A 19,670-nucleotide genomic window follows, 5' to 3' on the forward strand; every position below is an offset into this window, starting at 1 on the left:
GTGTGTGTGTGTGTGTGTGTGTGTGTGTGTGTGTGTGTGTGTGTGTGAAGGATGTGGATATGGGTGGATTTGTGGGGAACTGTGTGGGACAGGTGTGTGAATAGTATCACATGCGTGTGGAGGTCTGAGGGCCACTTTGAGAGCAGCTCTTCTCCCACGGTTTGAGACAGGGGCTCGTACTGTTTGCATCTGTGCACATGGACCTAGCTGGCCAGCCTGCCCACTTGCTCCCAACAGTTCTGTCCTCACTTAGCATCTAGTTCTCCTTTGTAGATGCTCAGTGCCACAGCACAGCTCTGGGGATCTGAACTTAGGACTATCTTAAGAAATCCTTTCCTCATAACTGGATGCCAGAGCTCTGAAGGCAGGGGCCAAGCATGGGCTGTAGCTGGTGGGGACCCTCTTGGCTTCCCACTGTGACCTCCCAAGTTAGAAAGAAAGAAAAGCAGAAGACAGAAATGTCTTCAAGAAGACTCCTTTAAACCCAATTACCTCTTTGCCCATCTCTCGGTATCACCCCTTTAAGGTCAGCTCTTCGGCATCTGAGGTTTGGGCAGGGGGTTACAGCTCAGCCCTTAGTAAAGTTTTAAGCAAAGAAATATGAAAACGAAGGTTTCTTTTCAAGAGTTAACTACTCTGGATGAAGTATTCTGAAGGCCCAAAGGAAGTCAAAGACATATTCACAGCCAGGGCTGACAGCACCGGCCTGGAATCCCCGCCACCTTGGAGGTGGAGGGCGGAGAAGCAGAAGCTGAGGGCTGCTTGCCCACAGCCTGGGCAGCTCAGTAAAATCATTTCTCAAAAACTGTAAAAAAAAGGACTGGGCCACATGTAGCTCCGTGATGGAGAATTCACGCAGTTATGTGCAAGGCCCTAAGTATGGAGGGCATCATAGGTTCAGAAAGAGACATTGTGGGAGGGAGGGAGAGAGGAAGAGGAGGAAGAGGACTACATGGAGGAAAAGAGGAGACGAAGGGAGGAAAAGAAACAGACAAAACAGCACTCTGGAGAACAGTGATTGTTCGGAGCGTTAAGGCAGAGGATGTCCAGCAGTAAACAAGCGGATACCGGCAGAGAAGGAAGTACAATGTTCTAAATAGTCAGGTGTTCAAGGCAACAGACTGTGACAATGGATTTCACGTTGTGGTTGGGGAAGAAAGGCAAGGAAGAGTGCCAGGCTTTTGACTTGTACAAATGAGTACGCCACTTCTTGTGATACAAACAATTAGCATGTTTGTGTGTGGCCTCTTGTTCACCACAGAAATTACCGTAAGGATAGCCACTGTGCAGTGACCCTCTGTCACACCAGCCCTCGTGCACATGTCCACGCACATTCTCTTAGTTAATGCAGGACACAAGCCTAGCCTTCTAAAATGGCAAGATCAGCTCAGGCAAGCGAGCTGCACAAGGCTGCATTGTTAGGGCTTAAAATAGTCTGCTACAATGCACAGTACAGAAGGCCTTTTGAACATCAGAGAAGCCAGTGTGGACAGCATAACCGAAGGAATGACAGGGGAACGGAGGTCTACATTCCAGGTAAGGAAGAAATAAACATGGGGTAGAGAAAAGAAAGCTTCATTTAAGTAGAGGCAAAGTTGACTGTAAAGGCAGGGGCCATGTTTTGCAGGATCTTGAAAGTCTATAATTTGGATTTTATGGAGGGACAGGTTTGAGTGTAAAAGGAACATGACTTTACATGACTTCGGAAAAACCTGTTTGGCAACAGGGAAGACCAGAGCTGGAGTGCCTGGAATCCCAGAGGCCATCAATTAGCTTTTGTATCATTCAGGGAATAGGCCATAGCTCTGGCCTAGCCTGCAAGAAAAATCTATGAGACTTAATTTCTTTGGGTGAGAATGGAGCTTGACAGGAGCTAAAATCTAAGGAATAAGATTAGGAAAGTGGGGATTTCGTGTCAAAAGCAGGAGAGGGGGAAGAAGATAATTTAAGTCTGAGATAACACAGGCATGAGTGGCATAAGTGTACTGATATTTTAAAAAGATTTCCACCTGTTTGAATGAAACTAATCTAATTTTTCAGAAAAGAACCAGACTCAACCAAAAGCCTACAAGTGATGATATTGAGTAGAAATAAAAGTAAGTATTAAAATCAAGAGGAATAAAACAAGACATTCTACTGTAGAAAATTAGACCACAAATAACAAAAATGCTGTGTTTTAAGGATGCAATTGCAAAATTAAAAAAGAAAGAAAGAAAGAAAGGAAGGAAGGAAGAAAGGAAGAAAGGAAACCATTCCAGTCCACCGAGCTGCTCACTCCAAATGCATTAAACAGTTGCTTGTAAAATAAAATACAGAGTTAGGCTCAACCTTTCAGATGAATAGGGTCTTTGTTCTTGCCTGGAGTTACTCTCGGGACCATGACACTTAATTTTTAAGATCCAAAATGTTGTGTTTTGTGGAAGGAAAATGTGTGCTCATTGTGTTTTCTAAATGCCATATGTTTTTGTTTTTGTTTTCAAAGCATGCAGAAATGCTGTTGACTGGGGGGGGGGGGTAACCCTTTCCGTCCCTCTGCTTGCTTTTGCTTGGGGCAATCCTGGCATCTCTGGGTCAGCTTTTGTAGAGTGAGGCTGCAGGAAGCCCCTTGGATCAGCTCCGCGTGTGCTGAGCAGGACCCCCTCCCCCTCCCGCAGCGTTATGGCGTCATGAGGGTTTATCAAATGGCATCTGAGAAGGTGAGGACACCCTTGGTCCCCCGGGGGTGCCAGCCAGGGCTCCGAGCCGAAGGTGCAGACTCCGGTTTTGCCGTTCGGCGCTGCCTAGCGAAAGTCGCCAGTGCTCTGGGAACTTGGGCGGGAGACAGCGGCGTTCCCGTTCCGAGCGCCGCAGTGACAGCTGCTCCCCGCGGGCTGTGTGGGGTCAGGCCCGCCGTGGCGGGGCGGGCGTGCTCGGCCGCGGGAACGGCGAAGGGTGCGCGTCGTGACGAGCCCCGAATTAGCCTCCTTTCCACACGTCCGTCCCCGTCCGCGTGCTCCGTCAGCCGGCGTCAGGACGTCGGCCTGGCCCGCCGCGGGCTCCCCCGTCCCCGGCGCTCGCGCGCGGCTCCGGGGCGGCGCGCCGGCCGGGGGCCGCTGGGTGCCGGCGCCGCTGGGTGCCGGCCCGGCGAGGGAGATCCCGTTGCCCTCAGTATGGACGCGCTGTTTTCGGAGCCTGCCAGCGCCGTGTTGCTGTGTCGGCCCTCCAATGAGCGCCCGGCTCGGGCGAGGGCGCTGACGAGCTGGCCCGCGATTGGCCGGCCGCGCCGGGCGGGGCCGGGGGCGGGGCCGGGGGCGGGGCCTGTGGGCAGGCAGGGCTGCAGCTCGCAGCCACAGAGTTTGGGCTGTCTTTGCTTCATCATCCGAGGGGAGATTTTCCAGCCGCGGCCGGCGGCTCGCAGAGTACAATAAGCGGGGACGGAGAGCCGTTGGCATGGGCCCCCCCTCCTCATGATGCGGTGGAGAGGCCGCGGCCACCCGCTCCTGCCAGCTGTCCTCGGGGTTACTGTACATGGGGAGGACGAGCAGCGCTAAACAAGGTAGGAGGACACCCCCCACCCCGGTTTTTTCCCCCCGATGTTTGAAGAGTTTGCTGCAGTGTGCTGCATTCCGTGTGTGTGCCTAGGGAAGCCAGGGAGACCGGATTCCACCAATTCGGACGGAATACTCGCAGGAAACCCTGGAGTTTTACGTAACGTTTGGATTCGAGAGCGAGAAATGGCAAAGCGAGAATCTACGCCGCCCCGGTTGGGGTGAGGCATAAACCCGAGGCTATTTATTTATTTATTTAAAGAACGGATTCCTTTTTTTATTTTTTAATCATCTGAAAGATCCAGGCTGTTATTCCCTTAAGATAGACAAGGTTTTTACTTCTGTGTTGAGCTACAGGATAAAGTTTACGTGGATCCTATTCTTTAAAAACACACTCGAAATTAAGAATTAAAAAAAAAAATCATGGTAAATAATGATCGGTTGAACGTTTGGGGCCGAAATACGTGTGTTTCGTGGAACTCGGGGGCCACCCGGGTGCTCCAGGGCAAGGGCTTTAATTGAGTTTCAAAAGCACATTTTGAGCACTAAGGCAGAGGTAGTCTTAGACACTGTAGTTCAATGTTTACATTGCTTTTCCTGGCAGTCTCGTCTTTGTTTCCAGCTTAAAAGTGGGACCATTATATTCAAAAGTAAAGCTGGGTTAATAATGCTTACTGCAATTATCTGATCTGTATGCATTTTTAATGAGAACACACAGCCAGCAGAATAATTTAATGAGAGCTGGCTAGCTTTTAAAGCTGGGCTCTCACTCTGCCCAGCCAGATCAACTTTCTTGCCGAGAAGCAGCGGCTAGAAAGGTTGAAGCAGATTTATTTTTAACACACTTGGCCCAGGAGAAGGAAAGGATCTGTGTTAAAGAATTCTTTCTGCCCTTTTCCGTTTTAAATTTCTGCCAGGCATGAGGAAACCGTGCTTTTTGTTAGGCCTTGGAAGCATGTGTTTACAATAAATGTGTAACATTTTTAGAATAGTTAGCAAGCACTGAAGCGAAGGAAAAAAAAAAAAAAACTTGCCTAACCACCACCCCCATGACTGTTCCAGCGCTCTTCAAAAAGCATTACTGTCTCTTTAAAAGACAAAGATTAAGTAGGAAAATATCTATTAGGGCATCTGTGTATTTAGGCAACAATGAGGAACAAAAATTAAACAGGAGACATTTTTACCATCTGCGTAAGAGGAACTTTCCTCTCTTGCTCCGCTCTGAGGGACAGCAGTGTTCATTTAAATGGGGGCAGTGCCGCGTAGAATCTTCTAGACCACTGTTTTTACTTTCAAGGAGAAGTGCAGGACAGCAGCCCAGAACTTCTGACGTCATCCCCCAACTATTTCTGCTGTGTGTTCTTGTATTCAGCTGTGGTGAGGAATATTTCCCTGTCCAGGCCAGGAACACTGGAACTCCCGGTTGGCAGGACTTGAATTATGTCTTCCCATTTAAACCCAAGCCCATCCATCCCCCTTCCCAGGCCAGAGGGCAACTTCTCCTACCTGCCTGTCCACACAGGTTTTCTGCGGGCTTTTCTGGCTTGGCCAGTGAAAAGCCATGGGGAGCCTCAGGGGGCTGAAATTCGCTTTCTCTCTGGCCTAACTCACACAGGGTGCAGCTCGGTATGGCTCACCATCCCAGGGAACCCCATTCTCGGGTCCCCTGGAACCATTAGCTAAGGGCCAGGTTATGGCACCAAGTTCAAGGTTGATTGGATGGTGGGTGACAGCTGTTTTCATAGATAAACACGATGTCCTAGGGCAGATGGCTCAAAGGAAATAAAATACAATGGTGCCTGCTGTCAACCCTGTGTCACAGGTGGCACCCTTGTGACATCCTTGAGGTAGAGATCAGGGGAAAGGTTAGTGTTTATTGAGATGTCTTTTAAAGAGAGAATCTGGGTTAGAGTCCCCACGACCAGCTGGCCTCCTTCTTCCCACCACTTACTTAAGGTCCTTGAGCAAGTACCTACCTCAGTTTCTCCCTCTTGGCAGAACACATAATGCTTGTTTCACTTTCTCCTACTCCAGAACTCTAGGGACTGATCTTGTAAAAACAGCAGCAACAAAAGTTGTTTGTCTCTTGGTACAATGTGTTCTGTAAAGTACAAGGGAAGAGAGCTCTGTGTGGAAACATTATTGCCAATGTCTTGAGGTGTTAAGATATGAGGCCATAAAAACAAACCCCTCCAGTCTCTGTCAATTTCATATAATTTTTCTAAAGATGTGTATGCCTAAGCCAACAAATGAGATTTCCGAGGAAATCAGAGCATGTTGTTTGCATTGCCTTGGTCAATCTAGTCTGATGTTCTAGAGGCTGGGCCAGCCAGCCTCTTCCAGCAGAGGCTTCGCAGAGCTGTGGTGCCCCGTGCCCCGTGCCCCGTGCCCCGTGCTGTTTTCTCTTTGACTTTTGGATGAAATTGTGAAAGTGGAGTGAATACGAGACAAAACTGGGTAGAAGGCAGGAAAAAAGCTTGTGAAATTTCCTGGCCATGGAGCCTTACCACTTAGCCTGCGTCGCTTGCTCGTTGTTTTAATTTGCTGTTGCCATGGTGAAAACAAATCAATATCACATGGCTCCCAGCCAGTCCTGAGCCCAGGGAGCGCCATAGAAATCCAACAGCAGGTCCTCGGGATTTCAAGCAGGAATTGGGAGAAGAGGGCTTAGCCACTGAGCTCAAGCCTGGAGAAGGAGCTAGGTCTTCTGACACACGCTCTCTCTTTCTTTCTTCTCACGTTCTCTTACCAGCAAGAAAAATGTGGGAATAAAGGCAGCTGGCTTGGCTACACTTTCCAAAATAACAGAGCAGCAGCGGTGCAGAAGTAGGCAGGGGGACATTGCGGAGGGTGAAAGGTCTTGGTTAACGAAGGGACGGCACAGAAAGGCAGTAGCTGTGGAAAACAGAGTTTGGGTCCTTCAGCGCCTCCACAGAGAGCCAGCCCTGAGAGGAATCGAGTGTTAACAGCTATGTGGGCTGGTCAGATGAGAGAAAGCACAGAAGCAGGTGAGGGGTCTCAGAGAGAGGAAGATCTGCAGGTCAAAGGTCAATCAGGAGAGCATGGGAGAACCCCAAGGTCAGGATCCCACAGAGAACAGGACATTTCTTGCTTTCCACAAAAGCTGCAGAGACCCAGTCTGAAACCCTGTGAGGAAAGAAGGGAAGAGACTGTGGAAAAAAATACATACATACATACATACAAACATACATACAAACATACATACATACATACATAAAGGGTCAGGTAGACATATGTGCAGGCTGTGTGGGGCTGTGTGGTGTTTCCCGCTTTGCAGGATGAAGTAGATCTTATCTGGGTTTTCATGAATCAGTTACGGCGCTGCCCCCCTGCCCCCCCCCCCCCCCCCCCCGCAGTTTTGTTTTCCTTCTGGAAAATGTGTGCAAAGTGTCCCTTGCAGCAAGGTAATAGACCCAGTGAGGAGGCAAAGGTGATACCTGGCAGTGTTTGCTTCGGGCCTGGGCCTCCATGGGCCGGGCTGTCACCTCCACTCCTCCACAGCCCTGAGAGCAAACAGGTGTGTTCACTATGCCCCGGCTTTCTTTGCTGAGCCTGAGCCAGTGTGGTAAGCAGTTTTAAGCTGGTCTTCTCTGACTCCCCCTCAGCATGACAAAACATTTTGGACCCAACAATGTTCTTTAGTGTTTTGTTTTCTTTTACAAAGAACACATTGTTTAAGGTCTCTTGGGTCAGCTATTCCATCAATTAGTCAACAAGTGTTTCTTAAACACCCTTTGCTCAGGCTCTTGCACTTGGTTGTGACACCAAGCTACCCAGTACCTTGTGTATACCCTGCCCTCGTGTGTACATACAAACACACCTGTCATAAAATCCTAAATTTCAAAGGCTTTAGAACATTGTTATTAGCTAATGTGAAGCTAGCATTGTTAACCATCAGACACTGATTTTAATCCAGACTGGACTCTGGTCTTTAGGGGCAGAACAAAACAGAGATTGTTTTAAAAAGATGTTTCGATTGTAGGTATATCTCTAGACTGTCTTCACCTGAGCTGTATTTCTTACCATTGGTGTTGTATAATTAACATAAAGAGAGGCGGGCCAGGCAGAGTCTGAGTGCCTGAAACACCCAGAAGAGAAGGCTTCTGGGAGCGCGCACTCAGAGTCTCAGCAACCAGGGCTTCAGCCTCAAGTGGCTAGGAACTGTGGGCACATCATTTATAAAGCCTGAAATGCCAGCCAGAGAACAAAAGGAAATCTTAGACCTTCTCTCACCTCTGAGCGGCTGCCTTCCCCGACAGCCCATGATGCAATCATGAGGAAACTCGATGCTGCCTCCGGAGGCTTACCCTTCCCCACATTCTTTCATAAATGCAGGAGGTTTGTTTTGTTTTAGTTGATTTTCCCCCTCTAAACTTTAAGCTGTTTTGATGGTAGTGGTTTGGGGGATTTTTGCCCCTGAACATCTTTTCTCTGGACAAAGACAAACTATGTGAGACTAAAGGGACAGAGCTCGGAGAGGAGGAAAATGCAGCCTCTCTTTTTTAGGCTTTTTTAAAAAATCTGCCCTGGGTCTCCATTGACAGAGGAGCTGGGCCAAGATTAGGAGCATCCGTGGCAAGCTGGCTGTTGAAGCTGTGGGTGTAAGTCATCTTTGTGAAAACAGGAGCATCCGAGATGTCCTGACACACTGCAGGTCTCCTTCTGGAGCTGGGCAGTGCACAGAAGCTAGGACAGCAGATCTTTACACACAGGATCAGAGCAAGCACAACTTTTCCAGAAGAGTGCTTAACAGAGGCGGGCTCCTCGCCCTGCACAAGGCTGCCACTGTCTTGTTAACATCTCAGATGGGGAGGTACGAAGCCAGACCCTCGATTAAGGAACTCTGGCTGAAAGTCCAGGAGAGGGGCTATTAGTAAAACATGGACTCATTAGGAGACTAGGGACTTATCATAGCTGTGGAGTGCTTGCCTGACACATGTGACGCTGTGGGCCGCTCCCTGCCTCTTGTCACATAAGACCAGGCATGGTGGAGCACGCCTGTAATGCAGGCACTCAAGAGCTGTAGGCAGACGTTCAGAATCATGCTTTGTAACGTAGTGAGTTCTAGGCCAGCCTAGACTACCGTGTGTGTGTGTGTGTGTGTGTGTGTGTGTGTGTGTGTGTGTACACCTCCCCCATGCTGGTTAATTGACTTAGAATTTGAAAGCACAGAAAAGCTTGCCATGTCCTTTGAACCAGATGTGAGGACATAGATTCAGGTCACTTTCTTAGATAGCATTCCATTTACACCGAAGCCGCACTAAGGTAAAGCCCTCAGAGAGGTTGACTCTTAGCCTGGACTGCTTAGGTAGACTTCAGGAGAAAGCCAGTGCTGACCCCACACTCCAGCCCAGCCGCACAGCAGGAAGGTGTTTCTGGAAGGCACACTCATGAGTGTTTATGATGACCTTCAGGCCAGAGAACAACCAAAGGCAACGGACACAGCAGTGTCCACAGCCTTCTGGTCCCCTGAGAGTACCTCCCCGAGCCTCAGACTGGTAGGAAGATGGGTGTGGGCAGTGGAAGTGACTGTATCATTCATTACAAGCCAGCTGCTTTACACATATCTTCTGCAACTGGAACGTTAGAAGACCACCAGAGCCCCACCTCATCAGCAGTACTCTTGGTTTGCTGATAAAAGATAAGAGCTCTCTGAAGACTTGGTAGCAGCCATGTCTCAGCCAAAGCCAGCCTGGCTACCACTTACACTCAGGCCTCTGAGACTCTCAAGCCCTTTCCAGCAGTGTAGGTTTTCAGCCGAATCAATAAGAGAGATGAAATAAATAACTTACGGAAAGAACTGAAGTCTCAAGGCAGAAAGATCAGTTGTGTTAGAAATTTCAGATGTAGTTATTCTCCATTCTATTAAATTCTGACTGTAATGGTCATGGGGACATCTTAAGTATATATGCTATTTTGGGTTTAGTGTTTATTATCTCCTCTAGTGATCAGAACCCCCATTTCCTGTTTAAGAAAGTAAAGGAAAACAGGATTTGAATGAGGTTACCAAGTTTCAGTAGCCTCGAAGTGGAAAAGTGACTCTTCTACCAGTAGGAGTTTATACATATGATATTTAATGAACTAAATGAATCACACTGTGATCTGACTGGAAGAATTCATGATGTATGTCACACAGCTGAAGAGAGCTCAACCCTAGCAATTTGAAGAGGACAGTAATGTTTTTAATTAAGAAATCGAATTATTCTAAAAAAATCTATAAATTTCTGACATTGTAAATCAAGCTTCAGTTAATCAAATTAAAAGTCTTGGGCAAGTGTATATGATGTAGATAATTTAGCCTTATGGTTTTAAAGTTCTGAGATGATATTTGGGTCAGACGGTAGACAGGCCTTCATGGAAGAAGGGCCACCTTCCCTGGCTCTGAATGCAAACACTTTGTCTGTATCAGCCTTTCTAATGTGGAAAGTTTATACCCCAGACCAAAAATAAGACTATCAAAAGGAGAGAGCTCAACTGATAAATATTATTTAGTGTATCCCTTTAAGCTGTCAGTTTTCGTGAGTATTTGGTGATGTATAGATTATATTGGCATAGTTATACAAGAATACCATTTGGAAATAAGAAACTATTATTATGACGGTTGTTTCCGATTTACAAAGTATTTCATAATAGGAGTGGATGATCAAACAGCATGGAGAGCCCAAGCAAGGGTCAGGGAATAGGAACAGTGGTGAGGGTGAGGATCCATGAAGAGAGTTGATTGCAGAACAGAGAGTCATCAGTACATGGAGCAGTGGGAGTCTGCAGGGTAGGGTGGAGCTGAAGAGCCATGAAGCAGAGCTTAATCTCCTAACTGACTCTACATACACAATACTTCCTACAGATACTCTTGGGATTTGTAAGCTGGGGTTAGTGGTTAAAACATTTGTTGTGATTGATGATACTGGACAGAAAAAAAGTTAGGGTAGTCCAGGCATAATGTAGGGAAGAGGTGGAGGAAAGTAGAGGAGAAAGGGTCCAAAAGCCACCCTAACAGAAAAATAAGAGAAGCTCTAAGAGCTCAAAATGCCAGAAATAAGTTGGGTTTCTATCATAAGAGATATCGATGCTGCCATGACTGGAAAGGGTGACGGAGATAGTAAGAGAGCAGCTGATGGGAAGAGGGTTGGAGGAGGCTGAACTTCCAGCGTGGACTTCAGCCAATAGTGAGAAAAATATGTGGAGTTACCTTGTAGATGCTTGAGAAAGAAAGGAGGGAATGGCGAACAGCCTACCTGCCAGGCCACCAATTCCTAAGCCTGAGATGGCTGTTTTGAAACTGTAGTTCATGTCATGCATACTTTCAACCACATGGAAAGAGCGAGCATGAAGAGAAACAGACAGTTGACCAATGGCGAGCTTTGAAAAAAATTAGTCAGTGGCACAGAAGAAACTAGGAGCTAGCAACGAATCAGGAAACTAAATACACATAAAAGAAAAAAAATAGTAAAAAAAAAAAAAAATAAGTAAGCAAAACTCTTGAGGGCCATATCCCCATCTGCATGAATCCACAAGAATCGTTTGTTTACTGAATGACAGAAGGAAAGGCTGGTTTGGGCTCACAGTTTGGGGTATGGTCCCTCAGGACAGGAAAGCAGGGTAGCAGAGCTTGAGGTAGTTGGCTAGGTTCCCACCACAGTGAGGAATGGAAAAGCAAAGCTGAGGCTTGGTGCCATCCTCTCACTCACCCAGGGCTCCCGAGTCCTCCGAATGGTGCCATCTACATTGAAGGTGGGTCTTCTCATCTCAGTTCACCAGTCTTAAAACTTTCTCACAGACATGCCCAGAGGTTTGTTGCCATGGTAACTCTAAATCCCATCCAGTTGACAATCAAAATTAATGATCACAGCCTCCTACACGTATTTTACCCTCTTTAGCAGGAGTCTCTGGCAATGATTCTGTTGGAGACAAACATTTGTTCATAGTCATGCTTGAAGCCACAGAATAGTGGGCGTACGGGGGAGCAGTCATGGCTGCATCTTTCATATGTACAGGTGTCTTAAAAAATTGATTCCCAGAGGTGGAGCACCTCAGAGCAAAATTATGGAGACTTCTGCATCTGCCTTTTAAAATCTGTATTTTCACTATGTCTCTGGATAGGATAGTAGTTCCAGAGTGAGGTATCAGGAGACGCTGGTTGTCTTGTTTTTCCTGGGTCTGTCAGAGTCTCTTGAACCCAGCCATAAGGACTGCTTGGAAACAAAGATGAGATGATGAGAAAGTAGTTGGTGTGGTTTGGAGGAGGTTGAGGTCCTCCTTCCAGATGCCCCCAAGGACAAAACCAGAGCAACACTGCTCCAACTTTCATGTACCTGCAAGTCCCCTGGGGATCTTACCGAGGGTGTAGGTCTGTGGTGGGGCTGCCTTCCTAAGAAGCTCTCACAGGGTGAGGATGATGGGACCAGCCCCCTCCTTATCCAGGAGGATCTGGAACACTTGGGCGGCTTTGCAGAAGTGTAAGTGCCAGCGGGTCATCAATAGCTCACCTCAAGAGCTCACGCGGCTGTGGAGGCCAGGATCCACTGGCCCCGGCTGCCTCTGTAGGATGTGTGGAGGGCAGGTTGAGCTGATGCCACACACCCCCATTCTTACGGAGCCCATCTAGGGCTGAAAGGGTAGAGGCAGGAGTGGTAGCACTGGCATGCACGGCTACACAGAGCCCATCTGTGGACACCTACCATGCCTAAGATGTCTGTGGTTGCCATGGACACAGACTCACAACTTGCACAAGTTCGGTCACCACCCCTAGGTAAGGCCTCTGTGCATGTATATCTGCTTCGGAGTTGTTTTTTTTTTTTTTTTTCCTTCCCTAACAAACACTTGTTTTGGAAATCAGCTTTGAATCCTCCCCCGTGCTTAGTCAGTCATTCATTCATTGATTCATTCATTTATTTGCTGGGTGGTGGGTGCATTTAAAGGCCAGAAGGCAAATGTGTCCACCTAGACCTCAAACACCCAGTGGTGAGTTTGGGGGACCCGTCAGGCTCACTCGTTCCTGAAGATGCCGGTAACAGCGCTCTCTCCTCGTGTCCTCCAGAGGTGAATGAGTAAATAGGACGCATCACATGCCCTCCTGTGGCATTGGCTTAACGACATTTAAGTTACATCTACAGATGAAGACATCATTTCAGCAGACGGAAGAGCCCAGGCCTGAGAGAGAGCTTGCATCTTCCTCTCTCGACTGGGCTGCTTCCTCTTTTTCTGTCACCAACAAGGCTCTCTCTTTTCTGGAGCCAGGAATGGAGTTAAACAGATTGAGGGGAAGTCTTTCCTGCCTGATGACTTGTTAGTCTACACACAGAGGAGTGGGGGTGGGGCGGGACATGCTTTTTAATTGACCGATGACCTTTTAAGAGGGAAACAGAGCAAATGGGTATCGAGTTTATTGAGTGCCTACTATGCAGCCAGCCTTCTGTGAGAGCTGCGTCCATCAATTCCATTAGAATGTTTTATGAGGAATGTGAGTCGTCTGCCAAGGTCACAAGCTAAGAGGGGCAGACGGAAGGCCAGGCACACCTCACCTCGGCAGGAAGCAGCACCTGCACCCAGTCAAGAGTGCCTCCTTGGGATTGCAACCAGGGGACCGTCCATGCTGCCCATGTTCTCTGAGTAGGTAAACAGAACAGATGAGAGCCGTGGCCAATGTACTCTGTAGATGGGAGTTCATTTGGTTAGCCAGGGGACCTTCCTCAGGAAGGAACATGGTGCAGCAGCAGGCCATGGCCATGGGTCTTCATTATTTGTTGAGAAATAGTTGCCTTTTTGGTACTTTTCAGTGTGTGTGTGTGTGTGTGTGAGAAAGAGAGACAGACAGACAGACAGACTATTCAAGTCCGAGGAGTTTTTGCTATTTGACATTGCTGTCTGAGGATTTCCTAGAAACCATCTCTACGCGTTGTGGGCTTATCAGAGCTGGAGCCTCTCCCACATGAGGCAAGCCCATCGAGCTACACAGTATGTTCTTCCTCCACTTCTAGTTTTCAGGCAAGGTCTTCCTAAGATATCCAGTGTAGTCTCGGACTCTCTAGCCCACGGAGGCCTTGAGTTTGCAGTATATCTGCTTTGGCCTTCCTAGTAGTTATGATGATGGGCCTTTGCTACTGGGCCTGGCCACGAACACGTTTCATCTTCAGTTTCCCTGGTTTGCAGTGTGTTTCCTGCCAGAAGTTCCATTCTCCCCCAAGGGTGTTCGCTACTCCTCTGTAGCTGCTCCCTTGCCTGTTGCTATGCCGAACCATGGTCTCCTTTCTCCTGCTTACTCTCCCGCCCAGGTCTGCCTTAGAGCTCAACGAAGTGGCCATCATGGACTGAATGTTCCTGGCTATCTCTTCCCATGATGCTTTTGCAGGAGGCAGGATGCAGTCCTCCATAGGAAACCCATCACTTGAGCCCTGGAGTACCAGCTTCCTGGCAGCCACCAGGAAGACCATCCCCTCAGGAAACAAAACAAACCCTATCTCTCAAGTCTCTGTTTCTTTTCTTTAAAGTTCCCTGGTGCAACTGGGCTGCAATTAACAGGCAGGATCAAAGGGACCTGCTGCCTCAGGGTCTGCTAGGGCCAGCAGACAGCTTTGGTCTTTTATTTTTTTAACTCTTTGCATCCCATGACTCTCACGCCAGCTGCTGCCAGCTTGCTCTGTGCTCTCAGACACTAGAATGGGAGACATGGGGAAGCAGTTTCCCTGCCACACAGGTGAAAACTGGAAGGAGGCCCAAGTGTTTCTGAGAGGTGATCTGGCATAGGTCATATCCACCCGCTTCCAGAGCTCCAACAGTTCCTAGTGACTGTAGCCAGCGAGTAGACCAGCACAGCCCAGATGCACAAACTACAACATTCGCCTAACACCTTCTTCCCAGGGAGGAAATGGAAGTGCTCGCCCTGTTTCAGCTCTGACAGTTCTCTTCAGCAGGCCAGCCGACTCCACAGAAGGCCAGCTCTTTGCACACTGGAGGCCAGAAACTTCAGGCAGGGTCAGCTTGGCGCCTCCCTTATTTGGGATACGGTGCTTTCACTTATGCAGCCGGGTCCCTATGGAATACTGAAGCAGTGAGGATAGAGAAGCCAGTCCCTCAGTGAGCAACATTTCCTTCAGTTCCAACACATCTGAACACAGTGGGAAAGTAGACAGCTGTTTTGCAGTGCTTTAAAATTATCTTCTACCCCAATAGGATCCTGCTGTCACCTGTGGGAACCGCTGCTAGCATGCTGGACATTGGGTCAGAAGGGAGAGGTGGGCTGGCAGGCAGAGGTGTAGATGGTAGACAGAGAGAGACATCGTGTCACCCAGTGGAAGAACACTGGGCTGCAGATTTCAGGCTGCCTTGGACTTTGCTGTTTGTGTATCTTCCTCCCCTCCACCCACATGGCCATCATTTCTATCCTCGTATGTGGCTTTCTTCCTCAGATTCCCAGAGACCCGCTGCACTGTCAGTAGGTGCCAAGGTCACTGAAGGAACTAGTAATCTCAGCTCCAGTCAGCGGCAGGCTGTGCACACCTTCCCTCCCTTTCTGAAGGGCTTTCTCCCTCGGTTATGCTTGAGCCTACTCAGAAGACCCCAGGAAAGAAGGGGTGAGGGTGCCCTGCTGTCTCCCTGCTCCAGTGTGAAGAAAACCAGGGCGTGCAAACCGGATTGACGTGCTCTGAGGCAGCCTCTTGCAAGGAAAACCCTTAAGTTGATGTTTAACCTGGAGATCACTAGGCCTCTTCTACCACACCCGGGCCCCAGTTCTCCCTCTCCTATCCTCTTCCTCTCTGCCTCTCCCTCTGTCTCCTTCCCTCCTCCTTATCTTTCCCTTCCCCTCTTCCTTCCTAACCCCCTTTTCCTCCTCCCATTCTCCCCACTGCTTCTCTTATCCACACTCTGCCATACAGAGATTTTGCCTTTTCAGTGAAAACTGCTGATTTCCTCACTGACCACTAAATAGCACAACCGCCCCCCACACACACCTCAGGGTAATACATATGTTTCATTACACAGACCAGATTAAATAATTGATGAGAGAAAGTGGTCGAGGGGCTGCTGATTTGTAGAGGTGCTGGCCCAGGAGAGCTCAGTGTGCAGAGCTGGAGAATGTCAGCATTCGGCCCTCTGCAGATTCCTGGCTGATGTCTCCTTCCCAGGTGTGTACCAGCTTTGGAGCTGATAGTTCTGTGGCTAGAGCTGTGTTTGTTGTTCTCCGCTGCACCTCCTGTTTTCATGAATTAAAAGGCAAGAAAAAGTACCAGCACGGCCGGCACATTTTGTCAGGATGAGGGTGGACTTATCCTGAGAGTCTGAGAATATTGCAGCCTGAGCTCCCCTCGCCCCTGATTTCCAAAGCTGTTGAGGTGAGGGTGGGCTTCCTGTTACACTTTGGCAGGGCTCAGAACATCCCGGAGTTAGGCTGGTAACTTCCGAACCCTTCTTCCTCGATGGTTGCAGATGGAAGGAGATAAAACCATATTTTCAGCACAATGGGTGGGTTCCAGGGGACACACTGCTCTAAGTCTTCTTCACCTATCCACTCACGTCATGGATGAAGCCTGAGCTGGAGAAGGCAGGAAAGGAAGGGCCACAACAGTGAATTCTCAATATGGCTGGTCCCTGGACTCCTTCCAGCCCCTGCCATGGACGTGGAGCCAGGAAGGCTTTGACTGAGTCGTTTTTCTCCCTCACGTTTTCCTTCTTCCCCTCACATTCGCAGGACTGAAAATTAGAAAGACTTTTCTCCTACACACAAAATTACTCCTTCACACACATTTCCCTCCTCCTGCTTCGGAACAGCAATTGCTGCCAGAATAGCTTGAAGGAGAGTGCCTGCTCTCCCGGTGCAAAGACAGAGCTTTACCAGAAGCCAGCCAGCATGACCGAAGGACTATGGTGGTCCTTGGGGAATGGCAGGGCCAAGCAGACACCTGGGTACTCCCAGGGAGCCTGCCTGTCTGATTTCTTAGTCTGGGCGCATGCTACACAGGTAACGTTTGCTTTGGGAAAATTGACTGGGCTGAACATTTAGGTTTGTGGTCACTTCTGTCTCTAATAGAAAGATTTTGTAACTGGTTTCTGGTCACTGGCTATCATAAAGCACTGAGAAGGCTCACACGGAAAGCTCCTGGACACTTCTGCTCCTGCCCAGGCCCCGTCTATGTCTCCTCTTCCACCCCGGGCTTCTGTGAGTGGGGTCACATGTTCAGAAAACATCAAAGCTCTCAGCAGAAACCACAACTACAGAAGGCCATGCCACGCAACTGGATGTGAGACCCAGCCCCTGAGGAAATTAATGCTTCAAACTTGAAAGAAATCTTCAATAATGATAAGCATAGCAATTGTTATTATTATTATTATTATTGCCCCTTTTATTTTACAAAAAAAAACTTCTCCATTTTTGTTTTATTCAAATACATGAAAGTTTATTTTATAGGATTGTTTTCTATCTGATTTTAAGATTAGTAGAAAGAGGAAAGATTAGTAGAAAGTAGAAAGAGCAGATACTTCAAATTATAGTGCCCTTTGCCTTTTATCCTCTGCAGTATGGCCCTTAGTTCTTGTTACTTCACTTAGATAGGAGTGCCCCCTTTATATATGTATATGCATGTGTGTGTATGTATACACATATATGTATACACATGTATGTATACACACACATGCATATATATATATATATATGGCAGCCATATATATATGGCTGGCAAGATGGCTCAGTCGTAAGAGTACAGACCCTCAGAACCCACATAAAACACAGCATGGCAAGAGAGTGTGTGTGTGTGATCCCAGCACAAGGGAAGCACGCAGGTGAACCCCTGGGCTGTACCAGCCAGCCACTCTAGCCTGTGTGGTGAGGTCCATGCAGCCAGAGACCCTGTCTCAATAAAGTAGTGGGCAGTGCCTAGGGTTGGCTTCCAGTCTCCATGTGTGTGTGCGCGCGCGCAACCTCACACACAACAAAGCACAGAAACACACATATGTATGCATCTATACACACACACATACGTTGTCTGTCTCTGTCTTTGTCCTCTCTCTCTCTCTTTCTCACACACACACACATACACACAGAAGAAAGACATGCTCTAGAATTGTGTAAGGATGTGGGAAGATGGTACTAAAGGTGCCTTGCCCACAGTGAGGGGCCCTTGATTTGTGCTGGGGCTGATGACATTGTCAATTTATCCTTGACCTGCAATACCATTGCTTTGTACTTCTCGAAGTTCCTGTTAATTGTGAAAAGCTCTACAGAAACTACATGCTAGAAGAAAGGGACAAGAAGAAAAGTGTTTCTTGGCTCTTCCCTTTTTTCATCCCTCATGGTTTTTACATCGTGTGAGAGGGACCATGGTAAAATCATCATGTGCCACGAGGCTCCCTGTGCATGGATTTTGGCCACCCAGACAAGGCAAGGAAAGCATCCTAAGGAGACAGCATCTTCTGTGGCCTGGAGAAGTCTGAAGGCATTGCACGCTCCTCAGAGGCACCCAGGCACGCCTCTCTGCACGCAGCCTGCAGTCCAGGGAGCACTTGGCATGGATTCGGCTTTGGTGTTCCTGAATGCCACAGCACGGGCTCCAGACAGAGTGAAACAGCCACCGTGTTTACCAACAGGGGTGAGATAGCATCAGTCATAGCTTAAGGCTGAACATGGACCCAAATGATAGGTACCTGGGTCAGTCCTATAGGCCCCAGGGGCTGGAATCATGACAGAGAATGAAGCAGGAAAGGAGCCATAGCAGATCAATGGAAATAGTAAATCAGAGAGGACCTGGGGACACAAATCGAGATACCGGAAATGCCTGGTGATATGGATGGTGAGGGCGTGTGGGAGGCTGGGCTCCCAGGTGTGTGGGAAGTGTGGGCGTGGGCTTCGTGGAGTGCAGAGCATGGTGTGAAGTTGGTGTTTATCCACAGAACGCTGATCTTTCAGATCAAAATAGGGATTTGCTAAGGACACAAGTAATCTAGAAAAGTGATGGCACGGCCCTGGAGAATGCAGATTTAAGGGATATCCCAGGCACTTTACGGACATACAGGTGTATGACATTTCAAAGAGTGTACCTTGGCACAGGCACGTGGTCCTGTGGCTTCTCTAAGTGCCTTGGAATAGGTGTAAAGGGATTATGTCATCCATTTTGCCCTACATCAAGGTTTTACACAACCAAGGTAGTGAGAAATAATGGCAGACGCTGAAGTGTAAGAAAGATGGGAGCTCCACCTGTAACCCTGGCACGTGGGGCTCATGAAGACAAGCCTGGCCTTTGGGGACACTTGAGGAAGACTATTGGGTGGGTCACTGAACTACACAAGTGTGGAAGGTAAAACCCTTGAAAAGTGTGTAATGTTTTGGGCAATCCAAAGAGGTGTGATGGGCGGGGAAGAGTGAACAGGGTTAGGGTATGGCCAGTGGGGCCTGTGGGGAGCTGGGCTGGGCTGGCAGGGGGCGCTGGGTGCCTGAGCCAGAGGCAGCTTCTGGGAACGCATTGCCTGAAGCCACAAGAAGCAAAGAGTTTGAGCGTAGGTATGGGAATAGGTTTGTATCTTCCATGGTGGGAAAGATGAAAAGAATCAGATAGATTTGATGGCAGGTGGTAAATTGAGATCTAAATGCTGCTTCCAGGGCCTTGTCGGAAGTGAGCCGAGCTCATCAGAATGAGTGTGTTGGGGAGAGGCCAGCAGACTGCACCGCTCTCCATTTCTAATTAAGGATGAGCGTCGTGTCATCTATGGCGTAGCTACAACGGCAACGCTACTGCTCAGAACTGTGAGGCAATGTGACAGTTGTCTGTCTTCTGTTATTTTTCCTCAGTTGTTGCTTATTTCCTGGGCTTTAGCAAGGGACTGTCCTGGGCCTCGCTCTGTTCCCTTACCTAACGTCATCTGTCGTGTTAGATGTATGTGTGGACTTACGTGTCTACTATGGCATTCCTCGTGTGTGGTCTGTATAAGCTGGTGTCTGGTGACTAGGACAGCCTCAGTAAACGTTTGCGGAATACGACAGAATGAATGACAACGGAATGAATGAAGTATTTGGTTATCAAGACAGGCATTTCTTTAAATGAGGATTAGCTGTGAGTCAGGCTCACACAAATTCTTGCTTCATCATCCACCCAAACAGAGGCAGAATTTTCCATTGCAATGTAGACGGAATATATT

General features: G+C 48.3%; 1 protein-coding gene and 1 long non-coding RNA gene across 9 annotated transcripts in view; both read left to right on the plus strand.

Annotated features, from left to right (window-relative positions):
- The first annotated feature begins 1,479 nt into the window (after positions 1 to 1,479).
- Positions 1,480 to 2,316, plus strand: LOC129678721 (uncharacterized). The gene is made up of 3 exons (XR_008720438.1): positions 1,480 to 1,536; positions 2,041 to 2,096; positions 2,182 to 2,316. It is a non-coding gene; the product is annotated as an uncharacterized LOC129678721 (long non-coding RNA).
- A 985-nt stretch (positions 2,317 to 3,301) lies between these two features.
- Mbnl2 (muscleblind like splicing regulator 2) overlaps positions 3,302 to 19,670 on the plus strand; it is a 147,110-nt gene continuing 130,741 nt past the window's right edge. For 5 of the 8 annotated variants that reach the window (XM_055609950.1, XM_055609952.1, XM_055609955.1 and 2 more), the window contains exon 1: positions 3,303 to 3,535. The gene's annotated coding sequence lies outside the window, so the exon portion shown is untranslated. Of the gene's footprint in view, positions 3,536 to 19,670 lie in introns of all 8 variants that reach the window. The other 3 variants (XM_055609951.1, XM_055609953.1, XM_055609957.1) reach the window with 2 other exon arrangements.

The sequence above is a fragment of the Psammomys obesus genome, unplaced genomic scaffold, assembly GCF_907164565.1.
Source record: "Psammomys obesus unplaced genomic scaffold, mPsaObe1.curated_primary_1811, whole genome shotgun sequence".
NCBI lineage: Eukaryota > Metazoa > Chordata > Mammalia > Rodentia > Muridae > Psammomys > Psammomys obesus.